A 16274-nucleotide genomic window follows, 5' to 3' on the forward strand; every position below is an offset into this window, starting at 1 on the left:
TGCGGTGAGCCAAACCAGCTCCATTCGATACTATGGAAGTTTTTACACAAACACGAATTAAATAAATCGTTTATTTTGCATTCCAGGATTTTTCTGGAGGGTTATAACTTGGTAGGCTTATGTCAGACGACATGTGGAACAGATAGATTCTCATGAATTTTGACTGAGTGTTCAAACTGAGCATTTCTTCGAAGTTTTCAATAACGCGTGTGTTGCTCACTCCACACTTGATAAGTAACCTTAGCGAGAGTTCCCAGAAGCGGTTCTGGAGAGGTTTCACCCCTGCCAGCAGAGATGGCATGCTCCTCAGAGTTCTAAGTGAGAAGATAAAAAAATACACAATACACACAGCCTGTCAGATGAGAAAGAGTGCGTGTAAAGAATAATCTTCTGTGTGGTCCGACTGCACGCGCTCGGCATCGTTGCCGCGTCGCACACGACGGTGAGCGCAGGAAAGCAAGAGAAAGTACAGTCCAACACACAGCTCACACCGCAGCGCTGCGCTACTCTGTACTGTTGAGAGCATTCAACTTACAGCTCAGACAGCGCAGATGTGTAGCACATTCCTAGAAATGAGCGAAGCTCACGCAGAAGAAGTTTGAGCTCTGCGACATCTTACGCAGCTGGTGTGGCAACTTACACATTCGCACTCTCACGCAAAGTTTTACGGCTGCGCGATGTGTGTTTGTTGCCGGTTCACATTCGTAGCAAAACAAAGCTGCGCACATTTTATTGAAGATGTGTACGCAGAGCTGTTTATCAGTGTATCTATGCCATCTCTGCCTGCCAGGACCTCTAGGCTCGCATTATACGTTGAGTGCATGCAGCCGAGTTCAAAATGACTACTGTAACAAAACTGAATACTTTATAAATTCTCAATTGTGATAAAGTAATACGACATGTACTATACAAAGGAAACGGGCTATACCACAATAGATCAAATATTGGTCGCAGTGGTTATGCCCCGAACAGGGAAAAAACCGCTGAATCGCCCCTGAGACCCCCTGAAACGCCCTTGAGACTATCTGGAACTTCCAAGAAACCCTCTGAGACGACTTGAAGCACCTCTGAGCTCTGACGTCCCGTGGAACCCCTGAAACGCGCCCCTAGTACCAAATAAGCGCCCCTGAGACTTCATGGAGCCACCTTATATCCCTTAAAACTACCTGAGCCGACCATGCGACCCCCCTGGAACTCCCTGGAACCTCCTTGAAATGACTCTGAGATCTTTTGGTACCCCCTGAATCGTCCCGTAGAACTAAAGAAACGCTCCTGAGACCCCTGGAATCCACTGAGACCCCTTGATACCTCCTTAAACACCCCTAAGACCTGCTGTTACCCTTTGAAACCTCTTGCCCCCCCCCCCTGAAACGCCTCATGAATCCTCCCAATAGTTACCATCATTATTACATTTTCTTGGTTCGCAACATCTGTTTGAAATCTATCAGAGATTTCTGTATTGCAGATTTTCTAAGAATGAAGAAATTCTGCTAAAAACTTTCCAGCGATATCTTCAAAAATTGCTTCTCCAATTCCATCAAACAATTCTCATGAAATTCCTGAGTCCTGGAATGACTACAAAATAATTTAAATTTCTAATGCAACAACCCTGCCGGGTTTTTTTTTTCTTTTATTTGTATTAAGTTATTGATTCTATTTTTATAAATTTATCGATTTCGGCTCCGCTATGCTTCAAAGCGCTTGAGCCTTACAAATAAACGAAATGAAAAAAAACCCTGCCGGACCCGTGGTGCAGTCTGTGGTCAAACGTTCACTTCGTAAGTGGATTGTCGTCATGGGTTCGACCCCAGCCTCGGGCGCTTGCCATTTTTCGTCAGTTGCACTTTCCCCCGAGAGTGACTGACACCTCACCTGACCCTTTTCTGAGCATATGCTCTTACGGTCCCGGAAACTTGGATATCGACTAAAGGCAACTCATAATGGACCCGCAATCGGACTGGAAAAGGAACAAGAGCCACATATCAACATCCTCGCGCTCGTCATTCCACCATGGACAGGGTAGAAAAGGGACAGCAGCGCAAAGGCAACCTGTTCGATATAGTGGAATTATAATGAAATACATTTAGGCGCTGTACAGGGTGTGAGTGCAGCTGCCAAGCACTTTGCCAAGCTTCGCACCTAAAGTGTGTAAGCCCTACTCATAAGTGCATAATTTCGAGACTACACCAAAAAGGTGTAACAGTTACACATTCACAAAAACAGCTCTTACACTTTTCTAGATGCGATATATTTTTGTTTACCAAGTTCACTAGTAAACCTAGCTAGATCGCCGTAATTTTTTTTTTGTGAATTTCATGATTTTGTAGACTCAGGAGCTGATTTTGTGATTTTTTTTTTGGAATTTATGCACTTTTGTGCTGAGCTGTTTTAGCGTGTAAGTGGACAAAAGAGGTGCATATTAGGTTAAGTGGTTGAAGAGTAAAAATACTCGCTGTACAAATTGAAGAAAGTCTACAAGGGAGGAAGGGGGAAGGGGGTCTGGCATCGACTTCACCAAAAATGAGCAAAAGTAGATTTAAGTAGGATAAAATTAAAAAAAGAGTAAAAAATAGAATAACATTAGAAAATAGAATAAAAAAATGATGTAAATTTAGTAGGATGCATGGTGGGCTTCGTGGCCGTGCGGTTTGCGGCGTCAGTCGTTTAGGCGTGTTGTGAGTGCCACGGAGTGAGGGTTCGATTCCCGCTCCAGCCGGAGGAAACTTTTCGTCAAACGAAAAATCCTCCACTGGTCCACTGGGTGTTCCGTGTTGTCCGTTGCCTAATGTTAGTGAATGTTCAGTCTGTGCAACCTCTGGTTGAAGACGGTGTAGTGTCTTTTAACAATTTCTGATTTTTTTTTGAATATCTTAAAGACAGCTTGAGAAAATATTTTGAAAATAACTGTGGGATTTTTGAAACAGTACAGCAAAAATTTATAAAAATCTTGCTATTCGTTTTATGCCATTATACCACAATCCATTGTTTAATAATGCTATCACTAATTCAAATCAATATTTGTCTGTACATTCAATCACATTGCAAACACCAAAAGCGTGCAACCGGCAGCAAATGGAAGTACAAATACTTCATGTGATTAAATATCCAACACTTAAAGTACCGGTACACATTTCCCCACTGAAGGTGACTGCAATTACGCGCATTGTGTCCCACCGGCTTTCAAAGTGGAAATCTTCGTTATCCCAGTCGATCTGTTGGAGATCGTTATCATACACTCCATTGAAACAACAGCGCGAACAATCCGAACCAAAACCGAATAATTTGGCGCCATAACGCGACTATTCCGTGACCATTCAGCAGCCGCAGCGTACGGAGGAATACACAATCAATCGGACAGCACAATATCGATTTCAGTCTCCTGATAAACGGCAAACATTGTTGACTATAATAGATCTAAATCCAGAAGAGTAGGTAAATCGAAACGTCGACCGCGAATCGCTATGATGTGTAGGGGGGGGGGGTCTCTACCCACAATGGTATGTAATTATTTACATGGAATCAATCATCCAGCCGGAATCAGTTTACGGTAGGTAGGATCCTTGAGCCGGTCTACCATCAAATATTTATTAACTTGTTGTGCAGCAGAACATATCGGACATAGACAATATGGGTTCATCAATTCTTTTCCTGGGTATTTCAGTAGGCTTGCAGTTTCTGAGAGAAGACGTATTTGAATAAATACTACTTATCAATATCATAAACATCAATTTAAACAAAAAATATTATTTAATTTATTTTTTTCTTTTTTTTTTTATGAAAAAAAAGAATACACAAGGTTGATGATTTGAAACCGATTTTTGTTCTAGTTTTAAGCAAAGTTGATCCCCGGTTAGGCTGAACTTGTTAACATCCTATATGCATTCCAAATATGCGTTAAAATAGAATTTTTGAATTGTTATTTTTTCTTATTGAAAAAAATAAATACAAATCAACCTAAACATTTTGCTAAAATTTAAAGGGATCGTCCCATACACTCATTATTATCTCGACATCCATCAATCTGACGCCAAAGTTGTGATCAGATGATCGAAACATGTTATATTCAGCTTTCTTTTCATACAAAAATTTTGAAAAATTTGTTGACTACAGCGCAAAATGTTTGAATTTTAGTAAATTCCTTATTTTTTTTAAAACTGTAGAACTCGGTTTTCAGGTAAAACACGGTCCCGAAATCAACATGCATCAACAATTTTGGTCGTTGATAAAAATCACGATTTTCGTTTCATTTTGTGTTTGAACTAGTGTTAATTTAATTTAATTTTAAAAACTTTGTCAGACGACACACGAACTTATGTAAACTATTATCGACCATCATCGCCGCCAGTCACCGTCACAAGATCAAAGGATTTCGTGCTTTCAAAGCCTGTTTATACGTCATTCTTCATAGATATTGAACTTGAAAAAGTTATCGGTTCAAAGTGCCCAGTTCGTGTATTACCCCTTCAGTGTCTCATCAGTTATGTATGAAGCCATAACGCCCATATTAGGAGGTGAACTTCAGCATACAGACGTGACTTTTCAATCGCAGTCTTATGATTTCGAAATGATGCTTCTAGGTCTTTCTTCGCTCGTTTACTCAACAGGACATAAACACGAGTTGCCCGAAGTTTCGATTCATCATTGCGTTGCTGTTGGTATACAATATGCGATGACTTGGACACCAAATCATCAATAAATTGCTTCAGGAATTCAATCTTCGATTTTTTAAGAAGTAACATTTGTAGGAATCGTTAAAGAACTATTTATGATTAATTACCATATCTTGACGATATTAACGAAGAAATTTATTAAACGACTATTACTAGACCAACATGTGAAAAGAGTATAATAGCCATTGTGAATTTCTGCTTCTTCCGCTTTTCCAGGGCTCATTTCCAATTATTCATTAAATATTTTATCAGTAACAGATAGAAAAGACTCCACTCTATCTGCTAACGGGATAAGGTTTTAAAAATAAATTTAAATGCGCTTAGCAGGGAATAGATGAAATTCTGAAAAAAAAAATGCAAATATAGAAGAAAATTTTCAAAAAATAATATGATCATATATGCATCGAAAATAATTAACCCGTATTTCTTTATTTCGTCATTTGGTAAACCAATTTTAAGATAAGGAACCTTGTCCAAAAAATCAAAAATGTTCAGAACCAAAAAAAAAAAGATATTTTTTAACAAGTTGATCGTTTTGAAATTTCTTTTTTTTGTTGTTTGAAAGGTACTGAATTAAATATGATGGAAGGGAAGGGCTATAGAGACGAACCAGCCAAGGGCTGAAAGTCTCTTAAATAAAGACAAATCAATCAATCAACGATGGTAGGGCCGATCTATGTTTAAGTGCAACAAATACAAATAAGTGCAAAGTGTTTTTGTATTTTATTCAAAAATTCAGCGTTACATATCAAAACATCAAAGACGTATCTTTATTTTTTTTGTGACATGATTAACAAAAAATTAAAAAGTCATATTTTCCCACAGAGGACACTTTTTGAAATTTAACTATATGTTGAATCCTTGCAAAACTACGGTGTTTGACCAAGATCATTGTTTGCGTAGTGGTGATTTTTATCGGATGGCGTAGATGAAGTACACTATTTTCACTAAATTATCGCCTCTGAAAGGCTTTTTTCCTGCTCAGAGGTAGGACATTAGCGTGGTTCAAAAAATCGTTTTTGCTCCACACCGCTTATTCGATTCGTCACCAGATTCTATGCCTTCTCCCAAAATTTGAGTTCATTTGGTTGAAAATTGAGACTGCACAAGCCCTTCAAAGTTTATATGGGAATTACTATGGGAAAACGATGTTTTTCATTCAATCGACCGTAGTATTTTCCCAAATTCCCTAGAGCGTTAGTTGACCCTTGGTACTTCTAGGCTATTCTATCAGCTACAACTTTGCCGAAGACCGCATACAAATCGCATGCCTCATTAATTAGCTACCGATTTTTATCCAGAATTGAAATCTTTACTCATGATGGTTAAACTAATCGTCGGGCATCACTGCATTTTGCAGTGAAACATAGTAGCCATGATTTCAGTGTGCTATCTTTGGCGCCATATGCAGCAATGTTGCCTGCTGGGAAGCTGGAGGATCATTGCTAAAGTTTGTCCAGTTGGATACAAATCGATAGCTAATTAATGAGGCATCCGATTTGAATGCGGTCTTCGGCAAAGTTGTAGCTGATAGAGTAGCCTAGGAGTACCAAAGGTCAACTAAGCCTCTAGGGCATTTGGGGAAATGCTATGATCGATTGAATGAAAAACATAGTTTTCCCATAGTAATTCTCATACAAACTTTGAAGGGCTTGTGCACTCTCAATTTTCAACTAAATGAGCTAAAAATTTGGAAGAAGGCATAGAATCTGGTTACAAATCGAATAATCGGTGTGGAGCAAAAACGATTTTTTGAACCACGCTAGTAGGACATGCCATTAACTTTTATTTCCATTAAAATTATTTTAATTAGAAAATACTTCTGGAATTCCTTCAGAAATTTCACAAGAAGTTACCATATCTTACCATATCTTGAGGGATTTCCAAATTGAAATTGAGTGTCTGTGGATGCCCCCAAGGGGGAGTCTTATCACCGCTTTTGTGGAATCTCGTAGCAGATACGCTATTGAGGCAACTCAATAATAGCGGTTTTCCTACTTATGGTTTTGCCGACGACTACCTAACATTGTTAGTTGGTATGTGCATCAGCACCCTTTTCGACCTGATGCAAAACGCCCTTCAGGTAGTTGAGGGTTGGTGTCGCCAATATGGCCTTTCGGTTAATCCGAGTAAAACATCTATTGTTCTTTTCACGGAAAGGCGAAACCGTAATGGCGTTCGACCTTTGCGTCTCTTTGATTCTGAAATCGATGTGACTGAACAGGTAAAGTTCGTTGGAGTCATTCTTGATTCCAAGCTTTCCTGGACACCTCACATTGAGTTCAGAATCAAGAAAGCTTGTATGGCCTTCGGGCAATGCCGGCGTACTTTTGGTACAACTTGGGGTCTAAAACCCAAGTATATCAAATGGATCTTCACAACTGTGGTTCGGCCAATATTGGCTTATGGATGTCTTGTGTGGTGGCAAAAGGGTGAAGTGAGAACGGTCCAATCAAAATTACGCCATCTCCAAAGGATGTGCTTAATGGCGATGTCTGGAGCGTTCTCTTCAACTCCTACGGCAGCGCTCGAAGTTCTCTTTGACGTTGCCCCACTACACATTCATCTCAAACAAGAAGCCCTTTCTTGCACTTACCGGTTACGGGTACTCGGTCTACTAGAGGAAACTCCTGTGAACCGCACATCAACACACACCTCGTTGTTTCCACTTTTAGTGAATTGGGACAAAATTGTCCTTGCTCCAAGTGATCTTACAATTGCTTGTAATTTTCCATATAGGACATTTTCCACGAAATTCCCTTCCCGGGAAGAGTGGACATCTGGTTATCTGGAAAGAAGTATTTCAGACGGCATCGTATGTTACACTGATGGCTCCCTTCTCGAAGGTCGAGCAGGTGCTGGTGTTTATTCTCGTGAGCTAAGGCTGTATCAGTCTTACTCACTTGGTAGACACTGCACCGTTTTTCAGGCCGAAATCTTTGCTCTTATGTGCGGAGTGCAATCAGCACTTCAGCAGCACGTAATGGGCAAAGTAATATACTTCTGTTCAGATAGCCAGGCTGCTATTAAAGCACTTGCTTCGGCCAACTCCAGGTCGAAGATAGTTATCGCTTGTCGAACTCAAATCGAGGAGCTGAATTCAGCAAACGCTGTTCACCTTGTATGGGTACCTGGCCATTCTTCCATCGCTGGAAATGAATTGGCTGATGAGTTAGCTCGCACTGGAGCATCACATGACTTCATTGGCCCTGAGCCAGCTATTCCGGTATCCAAGTGTTGGGTAAAGCTTCAGATTGACATCTGGGCTGCCACTCAGCACAAACAATACTGGAATAGTTTGGAGTCATGTCGTCAAACCAAATTGTATAGTGCTGAGCCATCTCTACGGGTGGCGAAGTATCTAACTAATCTGTCTAAGCAGAATTGCAGCATGCTGGTCAAAGCATTGACTGGCCACTGCCGACTCAGCTATCACATGGCGAATATTCAGCAAGCTGATTCATTTGCCTGTGATAGCTGTGAATCCGATTATGGAACTTCGTATCATTTGATATGTAACTGTCCAGTTTTCGCGCAACTGCGTTTCCGAGTATTCGGTAAACACTTATTAAGTGAAACTGACTTCAGAAACCTGAATCTTCAGGACATTCTGTTGTTCTTAACCCGCTGTGGTAAAGAGCTATAAGCTCTCTTTCGCTTTATGCGTTATTACAGTGCCCTTTTCAGGGCGCTGTTTGAACCCATTGTGGTACGCTTGTGCGTTAATACCCTCTTCCAGGGTATTTTTCCTATTTCCCTACCTGTCCCTATCCCCATCCAAATCCTTTTTCCTTCCTTTTCCCTCAGGTAGATGATGAAATAGGCTGTTATTTTGGCGATGGCACAAATGTCCCAAATGGAGGATAACGTGCCTCTGGAGCCGGCCTTCTGATACCTGATACCTGAAAAACGATTTTTTGAACCACGCTAGTAGGACATGCCATTAACTTTTATTTCCATTAAAATTATTTTAATTAGAAAATACTTCTGGAATTCCTTCAGAAATTTCACAAGAAGTTACCATATCTTACCATATCTTTAGGGATTTCTCCATAGATTCCTCTAGGAACACCTTCACAAAATTTTGCTAGGATTCTTTCTTTTCCAGGAATCCTTACAGGGATTTCTAGATAATTTTCAAACGGTTTTTCTGCAGTTTTCGCTTTTGGGAGTCATCCTAGATCTCCTAGAGGAAGTCCAGCAGCATTTGTTCGAGGAATTCCAGCAAGATTTCCTAAAGGTTCTTACCAGGAATTGTTGGAGAAATTCCCAAAGGAACCTGCAAAAATATTGAAAGGAATTCGTGGAAAAAAATTGTATAAATTTCTGGTAAAATGCATTGAGAAATTACAGGTTTGCTGGAGTAATTCTATCAAAAGTACTTGGTAGATTCCTAGCAAAAAAATCTAGTGGTAATCCCAGAGAAATTCCTGGAGAGAAATGTTTGGGAGAAATTCTGCAGAAGCCACATGACGAGTTTGTATTGGAATCCTAGCAGGCATTTTCTGGGAACTTCCAGTCCTTGTAGGAATCACCAAGATCTCCTGCAGGGATCTCAGCGAGCATTCCTAGAGGGTTTCCATCTGGAATTCCTGGATGAACCTATGGAGAAGTCAACTGAGGAACTCCATGAAGAAACTTCTTGATGTGTTACGAAAAGGTCGTTGACAAAGGATGCTTTCAGTTACTGTGGAAGTGCTCATAGAACACTAAGCTGAGAAGTTGGTTTTGTCTCAGTTGGCACATTACGCCAAAAAGAAGAAGATCAAGAACCAGGTAAAATTTGGTTCGCGTCCACCAGCTCATGACTGAAGATATCTCGTGGTGCATAATATTTAGTATTTACAAGAGTTATCTGGAGATTCCAACCGGGAATTCTTCCAGGATTTCTCTCTGAAATTCCTCCTGCAGTAGCATGTTGAACTCTGTACGAGTTCTATCTGGAGATTTTGTAGGAGTGCATCCCGAGATGCCTCCAGGAATTTCACCTAGAATTTCTCCAGTTTTTTCTGTACCACTTGGGCTTTCTTCAGGAGTTCCACTTGGGTATTCTCTATGTATTCCCTAGATTTTTTTTCAGAAGTACCTCTTGAAATTAGTTTCTCCAGCAATACCACCTACACTTTTCTAGAAGTAAAAACTGGTATTTCACCAGGACTTACACCTAAGATATCTCCAGAAGCTTAATTCTATATTCCACCTAACATTTCTCCAGAAGTTCCATCTGGAATCTCGCCTGAAGTTTTACCTGAGATTCCTCCAAGAGTTCCTAAGATTTTTCCATGGGTTTTACCTGGAATTTCCTCGGAAGTTTCATCTGGGATTTATTCAGGAATTTCATCTGAACTTCCTCTAGAAGTTCCACCTGCAATTCTTCCAGGAGTTGTAGGCAATCGCACCACTTGGGCGGTGGCTTCTATATTCGTCTGTTTTCCACTATAACTCAGTCAAATTTGACACAAATTTTGGAATGTGGTGAGATATGTATAATACTATAATATCTACCCGTGTACAACATTTCAAGTCAATTGGTTCAAAATTGACTGAGTTATAGTGGAAAACAGACGAATATAGAAGCCACCGCCCAAGTGGCGCGAAACCCTACCTGGAATCCACTTGAGGTTTCTGCCGAAACTTCACCTGAAATTCCTCCAGGAAATTCACTTGGGTATTCTCTAAGATCTCTACCTAAAATTCCTCCACATTTTCACCTAAGATTTCTATCAGAGATTAATTAATCTGTCTAAGTGTTCCAGGTGTTCATCCGGAAATGGTTCTTCAAAAGTACTTCCGGAGTTCTTCTAAAAGTGTTCTTCTAGGATTTTTTCCAGGAGCTCTTCGTAGAGAATTTCTTCAGTAATACTTCATAGTATGTTCCTCCCAGGTGTTCATCCAGAAATGCTTCTAGGAGTTTCTATAGGAGTTCCTCTGAAAGTGCTTCTTAAGAAGTTCCTTTGGAAATATTTCCCCAACAGTACTTCTGGCCCTGGGTGTATTCCATGCTATGGGTTGCTTTGGTAGTGTTTTCGTGGAGTGTTTCTTTGGGAACATATCTTCGTAATTATTATTAATTATTAATATTTATTAAAGACACTTCACCACTTATGTGGCATTCGTGTCTGAACTATATCTTCGTAAGTTCTAGCGGAAATGTTCATTAGAAGTTTTTTTTTGAGATCTACTCCAAGATTTACTTTGTCAGTATGCCTCCAGTAGTCTAAATAATAGTGTTCCTTTTCGAGTGTTCTGCCGGAATTGTTCCTGTAGGATTGTTAATCCACAAGTACTTCTCTGGAGTTCCCACGGAGATGTTCGAGAGTTCCTTCGGCAGTGTTTAGGAGTGTTTCCGAGTACATCGTTCTAGGTAAATTTCAACGAAGTGGCCGATAATATTTGCTATCACATTTTAAAGGAATTTCCTAAAAGATTCCCAAAGAAATTGTCGAAGGAAAAAATTGACTGAATAAAATGTCTGAGATAAAATTCCTAAATTATTTACCAAAGGTATTCCAAAAATTCCGATTAAATTATTGAGAAAATTGCCGAATGAATTCCTAAAGGAAGTCTTGTAGCCTCAAAAATGTTATCTGATTGAACTTTCAAAGGAATTTCCAAGAAAATTGACTCCAAGGAAATTGCCGAAAGAATTCCCTGAGAAATTGCTTCATGTATTCCCAAGGCAATTGTTATAGAAATTTAGAAAAAGAATTTCCGAAGAAATAACTTTCAGAAGAAATTTCAGAAAGAATTCACAAAGGAATAGCCGAATAAAATTAAAAGGAATTTCAGAGGAGTTTTCGATGAAATTTTCAAAAAAAAAATGCTCAAAAGAATTGATAAGGGAATTCCTAATGAAATTGCGAAGGAATTCCCGAAGGATGTTCCCAAAATATTTCCAAATAAAATCTCCGAAGAGTTAGGGGAACGGAACCCATCTGATGTTTTTACTCATGCTTCTATTCTAAATTTGAGCTCGATTCATTAATCTTTCGTGAAGCTATATCCGTTCTCGTAAAGCACTATTATTAATACTACCAATTTTTGAACTGTCATATCTCGGAAGTCAGTGAACCGAATTGAATGAAATTTTTAACGTTTATCAACAATATATTGATACTTGGTATGACGATATAAAACTTGTTATTTTCTCACGACGAATAAACCCAAGTAACACACATGTTATATAAAAGTTGCGACAGCGCAAGTTTTGGTTGTATAGATGTTAAGTTTACATTATTTCAACAAAATGTTATAATTACGTAAAATAAACTTCTATACAACCAAAACTTGCGCTGTCGTCACTCTATTATAACTTGTGTGTTGCTTGGGAAGTTAAAGCGGTTTGACATTTTTACCCATATAGAAGAAAATAAGTCAAATTTACAATACCGCACAAAAATACTAAATGGGCATTGGCGAATCTAGCTTTTTCTTTCTCTGTACTTAAAACTAAGATATTAAGCGCTATTTGTTATGGGCAGTATTTTTGTATTTTTTTGTTAGGAGTGAGTATGTAAGAAAGAAAGAATCCAATTGGTTCGGTAATCACCTGATTTTGCAATAGGATGAACATAAGGGCATTGAATGAAAAAGGGTAAGCTTGCCCTATTTAACGAATTTTCAAAAAAAAAAATGATCAAAAAAATACCGGTAGAAAACCCGAGAAATTGTCGATAAAATCCCGAAGGAATTACAGAAAAATAGAATAAAAACACTTGGAAATTTTTGCAAAAATTCTGAAAGGATTTGCTGAAATAGTTTACAAAGGAATTGGACAAAAGAATTCACAGAGCAATTATGAAGGAATTGCCGAAGCATATTCTAAAAATATAAAAAAATATCCGTGAGGAGTTCTAAAAGAGTTTCTAAAAGGCTTCCCAAAGAAATTGCTGAAAGAATTTTCGAAGAAATAATTATTATTATATATTTGAGAAATTGACGGTGGAATTTTCCAAGGAATAAACCGAAGAAAATAAAAAATAATAATAAATGCCACAAGCATTTCCAATGTAATTTTTGTTGGAACTCCCAAATTCCAACAGGATTTCACAAAGCTGTTTTTGAAGAAATTTGCTGTGATAACAGCAGAAGAAATTCTAAAAGTTTTTTTTTCAAGAAATTACAAAAAAATGGCTGAAAAATCAAGTTTAAGTGCTGCAAAAATCATCAAGGAAATTCCCGAGAAAATTTTCAAAGGAAATGCCGCCAAATTTATAAACCAAAAATATCCAATCACCTAGAAAATAAGCATAAGATCTAACGGAAGCATTGTCGGGTGAGTCATAAAATAAATTACCAAAGGAATTCTCAAAGACATTGACAGAGGAATTTCCAAAATAATTACCGAAGGAGTTGCTAAAGGAATCACCGAAGACATTTCTAGATGGATGACGTTGGACTTCGGATAGGAATTACCTATAGAAATATTAAAAAAGTGCTCAAGGTACTTGACAAAAGATATTTAAAAGGAATTTTGGAGTTAATTGAAATTGCCGGCGTAATTTCCAAAGAAACTTCCGAAGGAATTTGAAAAGACATTGCTGAAGGGATCGTTTAAGGAATGTCAGGATGTACCACTGGAAGAATCTCAGGAGGAACGTCAAGTAGATTCCCTGGAGAAATTTCCGGAGCAAACTCAGCAGGAAGTTCTAGATAATATCATCACGTAGGTATGTCTGAAGTAATTTCAAGAGGAATTGTTGGACAAATTTCTGAAGAATTTTCAGCAGGAATGTCTGAGGAATCTCAACGAGAGCTTCTGAAAGATTACACCAGAAATTCCTGAATAAATCCCAGCAGAATTCCTGGAGCATCCACAGCAAGAATTTCTCCAGGAATCTGAAGCGTATGTGAAGCCTGTAGTTACTGGACAAATCCTAAGAAATTTTTCTGAAAAAAAAATCTGAAGGAATCACAGCAGGAACTTTTGAAGAAATCTCTGAAGGAATCACAGCATGAATGTTTGACAAAATCTTGCCCTGACAATTCAATTCCCTTAAGTATTCGGCGAGATTTTTAGACTCACGCCTACACGGGACAAGGTGCTGTAATGTGTTTTCTTTTGTTTTTTTTTCGGATGGCAGATCTCGGTCTGAAATCTAAACTTCAGAATATTTTAGATAATCTAGAACTTCAATCATGTGTACATATTAGATAAATTGCTACGAATGTAGATATCAAGGTTAAAAATCAGAATGTTTTAAATGATCTAGAGTATCGCTGAAGATTCGGATTTGATCTTTGATTCTTGGATTTAGATGTATGGATCTTATCAGATTATTCAGACATAACGTGTACCTTGTATTCCAAGTAACATTTTTCTAGTCAAATAGACTAGAAGAAGTTCTTAGAGCCGTCATAAAACCAAAATAAAATGTATTTGGTTTCATGCCTCTACAAAACTAATTGGTAATCAGAATGTTACTTGGGTACAATCAGGACTTCAGAATGTTCAAGATAGTCTAGAACAGCAGTATACTATGTCCTCCAATTACTTTTAAAATAATATGAATTTATTTTCAGTTATAATACCTCCTGTACAAAACGGACCAGTTCTTGTGGATTAAGTTCGAAACACCGAAGAATATCGCCCAAAAGGACATTTTGAATGAACTGGGTATCCTTGAAATAGTAAAAAATCTATCACTTTCTATTTAGCTTTGAGAAAGTCGCTCCAATTTGTAGGTGGTACAGTCCTAGACCGCTGCTATGAGGGTTGCTGAGGTTGCCTCCTTCTCGTCTTTTATTACCGAAGCACAGAGATTTGGGACTAATCACTGACTCTAAGACAAGAATGCAGACCTCCAACAACGGTCGAGAACTGTTCTCGCCACGTCCTTGCAGCATCTGGGGATGGGAAGGATAGTTGATTGGATGTCTACTTAAAAGAGTAATAGAGATCTCTGTCTCCTTCATATATGACAGACACATAGAAGTTGGGTCTTGTACCGACTTTTGGAACCCTCTAAGCAGAATACCTTCTTTGAATAAGTGTAATTAGTTTTGTACTTTTTAATTCCGCCCTCTTTTGCTTATCCTTTGAAAGATACGCGTATTTCGACTACCACTTCCCAAGTAACATTTTTATGACCAATTAGTCTTGTAGAGGTTTTAAAAACCGCCATAAAACCTAATACCTTCTATTTTGATTTTATGATAGGTCTAAGAACCTCTTCCAGTCTATTTGACTTAACAATGTTACTTGGGTTGTAATAATTAACACTGAGGAAGTTACAAGTGGTAGTCGAAATACGCGTATCTGTCAAATGATAAGCAAAAAAGAGCGGAATTAAAAGGTACAAAATTGATTACACTCTTTCGAAGAAGTTGGGTGTTATTAGTGGTAGGGTAAACACCAAAGAATACCATCATAGTTTCAACGATATGTAAGAAAAATTCCACATCAAGTAACTGCTTTCTATTTTTTTAAAAGTTTGAGGATTGCAAAAATTTCAAATCCACTTCAGTCTGGTGTAAATCACTTTAAATTTGCAATTCAATAGAGATTTTTTGATCTTAAAATTTGTAGAGGAAGTTGGAACACGATCATTGCAATTCCACTAAACGCGATTATTCACATAAGGTTGAACTTATTAGCACTATTTGGTTGTTGTTTTAAAACAATTCTACACTGTGTTTCTTCCTTCCTGTTGTCGAACGTAAAGCTGTAGTCAGGTCGTACTTAAACTCATTAACACCTGCATGGCACAATTACACTGTAGCACTTGCTTCCTGTCCGTACAAATGAGTGGTGATTTTGTAAAAAAATGTTCATTTTTTTCTGACTTCGATAAAGGTTACACCCAACTTTAAGCACAAGATTAGTACCGTCCTTCACTGCATTTCATAGCACTTTTAATCACTGTTCTGTTCACACAGGTACCAGATACCATCGATCCAAATTTATGACATTACACCATGTAGTTGTAGAGACTTGTCTGCTGGGGCTGATAAGATTAGTCGGGTGAAATTGCCCCGAATAAAATTCAAGTCGTCGATATCAGTTGCAAAGTCACGCACGTTCGTTACCGAAATTCACCTGACTCATTTTTCCCCTTCGAAAATCGCAACTTATGTAAGAGTAATTTAACGATATCACTTTGGAAAATCTACGTTCGACTGACAATATCTAATTTCAAACTTTTATCGTTTGAACACAACTTACAATTGTTACAAAATCCCTGAAGTTCTTCCTCACAGCAATGTATGATATGGATGCACCACGCGCCCGCTCCGCGAGTTCTAGCAACTCACAGCGTGTTTAGGTACTGTTAACGGCCCGGAGTTTGAATCAGAACTGCGGCGCGTACTGAACAGTCGCGCCCCGTATATTCCCGTTCGACGAGGAGGACTAACACATCACCATAACAATAATCACAAACGGGACAGAGAGAGGCGGGTGGTGGAATAGATATCTGGGGATAGATAGGTACAGGTATAGGTAGGTATGTGTTACAGTTTGTGGGCTAGACGGGACATGCCGAATGGAATCCCAGACGATTTAGGCAAGGTGTGGTTAGGATTGCATCGGGGGTTCATATCAGACACATGCGTAAAATTTGTCGGTAAAGAGCAATAATTTTGATAACATTCAACGTTTCGTTC

General features: G+C 38.6%; 1 protein-coding gene across 1 annotated transcript in view; it reads right to left on the reverse strand.

Moving 5' to 3' along the window:
• The window catches only part of LOC109399104 (uncharacterized), a 34383-nt gene extending 18378 nt beyond the window's left edge, over positions 1-16005 (reverse strand). The window contains exon 1 of the mRNA XM_029875212.2: positions 15835-16005. The gene's annotated coding sequence lies outside the window, so the exon portion shown is untranslated. The remainder of the gene's footprint in view (positions 1-15834) is intronic.
• Between the last annotated feature and the right edge of the window lie 269 nt (positions 16006-16274).

This window comes from Aedes albopictus, chromosome 3 (genome assembly GCF_035046485.1).
Source record: "Aedes albopictus strain Foshan chromosome 3, AalbF5, whole genome shotgun sequence".
In the NCBI taxonomy this organism is placed as follows: Eukaryota; Metazoa; Arthropoda; class Insecta; order Diptera; family Culicidae; genus Aedes; species Aedes albopictus.